The sequence below is a fragment of the Strix aluco genome, chromosome 1 (genome assembly GCF_031877795.1).
Source record: "Strix aluco isolate bStrAlu1 chromosome 1, bStrAlu1.hap1, whole genome shotgun sequence".
NCBI classification, from domain to species: domain Eukaryota; kingdom Metazoa; phylum Chordata; class Aves; order Strigiformes; family Strigidae; genus Strix; species Strix aluco.
Genome location: NC_133931.1, coordinates 76797470 through 76803493, shown reverse-complemented (window position 1 = coordinate 76803493; position 6024 = coordinate 76797470).

The window sequence follows — 6024 nt, the reverse complement described above, 5'->3', positions numbered from 1 at the left end:
GTGTCAATCCTTTATACCTGCATAACTGAGAGCCTCAGTGTCTGACAGTGAGGAGGAAGGAAATGTGTGAAGATGTGTGGATACTTTAAATATGGAACAAAAATAAAATAACATAGAAGTGGGTATTTGTGGTAGTCCTTATTATATTATTCTCATATTTGTGTCTTACTAGCATTGACAGTTAAAACCATCTTAAAAACAAGAGGAGTTGTAAGTCAAAGGCTTGAAACTTGTTCTTTGTACTGGATGGCCTTGTTAAATAAGGTTGAAAATGGTGCTGTAGCTGTTCCATCCATTGACATAAATATTTTGTGTATATATGTATATATATACACACACATACACATGGGGACACACATATGTAAATGTATTATTAACTAAGAAATCATTACAGAGCAGCTGCCCTTCTCACTAGCTGTCCTAAGTGTGTCTTGCAAAGATGGTTAAATGTCCTGAAGCGAGATTTTAATCTTTGCCTGTACTGACTCTGTGTGTAGTAGTGAACAAAAGGAGCCAGGTTATGTTCTCTGGTCTGGAGTCTAATTAACATTGTGTGGCTTGCATCCATGCTTAAATTCTTTTATGCTTAAACTGAAAACAGTTAAATAGGGAAGATGGAGGGCCAATACTTAAGGCTTTGTCTCAGCTCTGTTTTGTTTTCTGATGTTGGTGTAGACAACATGAAGAAGTTGCATCCCTGAGAAAGAGAAGACCAGATGTGAATTTTGTAGGTTGGGGAGTTCTACGGTGCTCCAGGGGCCAAAACAGTCCAAATACTTTATTATAATTTGGACAGCCTGGCAGCTTGCTCAGAAGTTTCTGTCCCAAAGTGTCTGGTATTATCTAAATCATCTATATTCCTGCTCTGTTACCCCTCCTGCTTGCTTTTCTCCAGTAAGGCTTTCTCCAGGCTTTTCAGGTACATATGTGTCATGATTTAATCCCAGCCGGCAGCTAAGCACCACACAGCCACTCACTCACTCCACCCTGGTGGGATGCGGGAGAGAATTGGAAGGCTAAAAGTTAGAAATCCATGGGTTGAGATAAAGACAGTTTAATAGGTAAAGCAAAAGCCGCGCACGCAAGCAAAGCAAGCCAAGGAATTCATTCACCACTTCCCCTGGGCAGGCAGGTGCTCAGCCATCTCCAGGACAGCAGGGCTCCATCATGCTTAACGGTGACTTGGGAAGACAAACGCCATCACTCCAAATGTCCCCCCTTCCTTCTTCCCCCAGCTCTATATGCTGAGCATGACATCATATGGTCTGGGATATCTCTTTGGTCAGTTGGGGTCAGCTGTCCCAGCTGTGTCCCTTCACAACTTCTTGTGCACCCCCAGCCTACTTGCTGGTGGGGTGGGGTGAGAAGCAGAAAAGGCCTTGACTCTGTGTAAGCACTGCTCAGCAGTAACTAAAACATCCCTGTGTTATCAACTCTGTTTCCAGCACAAATCCAAAACATAACCCCATACTAGCTATGCACACTAGCACAATGTGTGTGTGACAAGTTGGTAAGAAATAGCTTTCTCATAGCCAATTAATGGCTTTCTGTGAAGGATTATAAAATGCATCAATAACAAAAGGCCTTTTCAAGAGCAGACTGAAGACTCACTGGAAATACTGACAGGTAGGCAACATAAACCACGGAGCCAGAAGACAGCGAATCTGCACAAAGAACTAACATCCCTTAGCAAAGGGATTCTCAGCAACAATAATGGGAACTGAGCATCCAAATGCCTGACATTGCTGTGCAGATCTCAGTCACAGAAGATATACAAGCCCCTAGGGAATGTGAGATGACAGCTACGCAAGACAAGCACTGGCACTAAGGGATAACATTTCTCTTAATAAGACTGTAGCAGATTGTTTATCCTAAAGTGGGGCAGAAAGATTCCAGTTCTTGAAATGTCTGACCTTACATAGAAACTATATCACTTCTAGCTTTCTATATTTCCATCACGCACAAATCACCAATACCAGATATTTCAAAAGAGGTGCTCTCATCAGTTTCTCTGTATGCATTGAATTAGAACTTATAGGTACATGTGCAAAACTGAAGTATATGTACAGGTGCAGGAAGGATGCAACCTGCCTTTGCCTTTTGTGGTTCTCCATTTTGGAGCTACGCATGTATATAAAGCAGCTAATATTTTAGATGAAAACGTAGTCTCTGTTGCAAATTTGGCTTTTACATCCTATTGAATAATTATGTTCCATATAAAAACATTTGCAAATTTGTTACTGGTTACAAAGGCTATGTTGTTACATGCTTGAGAACGATTCCAATTAAATCTTTCAGAGCCCCAACTCTGCAGTGCAGAGGAAGTGATCTGACTTCGGGTAAGAATGTAGGAACTGTCTTTGTGCAATGCAATGCAGCATCACAGGCTATATCTTGCACAGAAACTTAAATTCCATTCAAACTAGCAGATGAAAACTGATTACATTTTAAACCAGCAGTGGGCTGAGAACACTGACTGCAAAGACAGATGCCATCGCTTGAGTAAGTTCAGATTGGTTGCTTTATGTATAAAAACATTTTACACATGGCATAATTAAAGTGCAATAATCTAAGGAGATGGGAACTATATTTAAAATGGGGCAGGTTCTCAGCTGGGTAACTCAGCAAGGTTTTCTCTGACATTACAGATTGGTTAAGAGACAGAATTTCTACATCTAGTGAGTGAAAGGTGTTTGTTAGAAATCCTCTAGATAAAATTGTTAAAAAAATGTAAAGATGATTTACATTTCTCCATACTGCTAAATCAAACTGAGGAAATTTATAAAAAAAATAAACAGTGGGGAGGAAAGGTATTTTTTAAAGTCAGTTTCTAGTTACTTTCAGTTTCTCTGAAAACTTGAACAAAGAGCAACAAGCTCTTGGACTTAAAGAGCAAATAAAAGGGAAATGCTTGTATCCAAACTATAAAGAAGTCCCTCATTTCACCTAAAATAAACTAATTAAACAACAAAACCCATGTTTTCTAACAGTTTTTCCCATTAAGAAGTTGTTATGATTTCAAAAAATCTGTATTTTGATCCTAACATTTTAAGATAGTATTCCTTGAAACCTCAAGGAGGGAAAATTTTCATGTATTGTAACAGAAGAACTTAAAAAAGCAATAACTAAAAAAGAGGTATGATGTGATACGTTCAATATAAGGCCGATTCCTGTTTTTACTGGCTGCAATAGCATTGCACTTGGTAGTAAAGACAGAAGGGGATTCTTGCCATCGTGTCAGTCCTATAAATAGCACTGCTTGATTTAATCTGAACCCTTCCAGATTCATGTGATTCATGGTGTGGTGAACTGTTTTTTTAATTAATTCTAGTGGATTGCTTTTTTAAAATTCTCTGACTCTTCCACACTATCCTAAAGAGAAATAACACACCACACCCCCCCCCGAATATCCTTTCACTTGATACTGTGGCATATGATATAAAGTATATAAAAGAGGGTTATTATTAAAGAATCTCAGTTTTGCCTCCAGTCAGAAACCAGTAAACAAATACTTTAGTTCATGGGACACTGTGGAATCCTAGATGTTTTTAATTTATACACAGTGTTCATAAAGCAGTCAAATTTCAAGTCACTAAAAATCATTTTTGGATCTGTTCCTTTGAGTTATGGCATTGACACCTAGATGAACAGGAACAGAGTTGGCTTCCGGTGTGTAGTAAAACCACTGAAAAACAATGCTGCCGTGAGAGAAATGGTTTCCTGGGTAGAATTTAGTTGGTTTTCCTTCTACAGTCTTCTAAAGGCTTCAGAAAGTATAGTCTTCTAAAGCAGAGCATTTGCACCACACAAAAAGTCACTACATTTACAACTTGTTTCACAGAATTTCTCTTTATAACCAGCAGGCTTTGGAAGTTAAATGATTTCAAGCGGTTTTGTGTAAAGTAGTTATTAGCATACTGACCGTGCTTTTAATATGATCCCTTCAATGTACACAGTAAATAAACATGTCTTAAACTATTCTAAATATCTCTAAATAATATCTATATATTTTTTGTATGCGTAGCTACTAAACCCCTTCAAATACATTTTTGCATTATGTTGAATGGATTGATCATAAAGAAATATTTTGACATGGAAAAATAGGCTACAATAGAACAATTATCATAACTCTAGCTAAAGTTCATATTTTTTTAGACTAGATTCTTTTCCCTCTTGCTCCTTTCAGAAATACTCATTTTAAAAAATTGGTTTCCTTTGGTTTGTTTGTTATTTTATTCCTAATGCTTCTCATCTGCCATCTAGTAAAGGTCATAGAAATATTAATGTACTTCCAAAGCAAGAGGACCAAAAAGCTTTGCTTTCAACATAGCTTAGAGTATGGGGATGCAAATTGCAAAAAATCAGTGGCCTGTATCTTCTCACAGAATTATTTAGTAATGAATATACCAAGTGAAAGAGAAGTGTCTGTTGGGTAAACAATACACATAAACAACTTCATGGTAGGAAAATAATATGATATAAGAGGCTGAGGTGATCCTAGCCTGAAATCTTGAAAATGACTGGAGAAAATAAGGTACTTACAGAGGAGAGAGAAACCAAAAGCATATAATAACTGGAAACTTTGTTTTATTTCATTGTAGATGGAAGCATTTTTTATTTAATAAAGTACAATTAAAAATAGAAAAACATCATGGCCAAGTAGAGAATTTGTGTTGTTTTCAGAAATTACTTGAGAGATAAAGCATGATTTGCTTGGAGAAGTTTGGCAGAGCAGAGGAGAAAACAAAGTTAAAGTGGTGTATTCCCCTCCACTGGTGGCTAAAAGCTCCTTGTTTCGGGTCTCAGCATCTCTCAGCCACTGCTGTCTTTCTGTCCCCCCAGCAATGCAGGACTCAAGAGGCTTGGCTTACACTTTAGAATGGAACTCTGTGTTTTCCCCAGTGTGCAGGAATACAAAGCAGCCCTGCAAAGTGTGTATTGAGCGATATCAGAGGGGATTGCTCCCAAAATACTGACCTATCTTGTGCTGAGGCAGGACAGCTGCTTATCATCTCATCCACGGTCCATTTGTACTTAGAAAATGTAGTTGCTGGCTTTCTAGTAAGGACACCCCTTCCTTTGCAAATACCGTTGTGTGACATTTAATGACAGTAAGAAGTCAAGACTGCACTTCACATCTTCTCTGAAAAACAGCAGCTCTGAGATCAGCCTGAGGAAATGTGTCTCAGTAAAGGCTGAGAAGGAAAATAACCGCCCAAATCATCCCCTTGTTTACTAAATTTTACTCTCATTGGGGGTTTCTCAGAGAAACAGGAATCAGACCTAAGTGTAGTTGCTTATGGGACCAGACAATGTTGTTGCTGCTGTTGTGTGCTTATTACTTAGTCTAGTAATGAGCATATGTAGTAAGTATATGACATATATATATATATATGTAGGCCCTAAAAGTCAAGGGCTTTTATGCACCCACATTCCACGGACTGATAGTTTCATTTGCCTGCATGTGCAACTTTGGAGCATCACTAACTCAGCACCATAAGTGGTGCTCCTTTTACCATGGCTTATACTGCAAGCCTCTGGCAGTGTCCTATATGTTGCCATTAAAAAGATAATAATAAGGTTCCATCTTTAGATAAAAGGCACTGCATCACTCCTTGTTGTCACTCTCCATGAAACAAATCTGTATGTGTAAATTATATGTACACTCATTAGTATAGGATTTTGCCATGAATTTCTTTAGCATTATCACAATTGGTATACAAAATGAAATTTCCAGGATTTCCTAATAAAGATTGTTGTGGTTTAATCCCAGCCAGCAACTAAGTCCCACGCAGCCACTCACTCACTCCACCCTGGTGGGATGGGGAAGAGAATTGGAAGCTAAAAGTCAGAAAACTCATGGGTTGAGATAAAGACAGTTTAATAGGTAAAGCAAAAGCCACGCACGCAAGCAAAGCAAGCCAAGGAATTCATTCACCACTTCCCCTGGGCAGGCAGGTGCTCAGCCATCTCCAGGACAGCAGGGCTCTGTCACGTGTAACAGTGACTTGGGAAGACAAACGC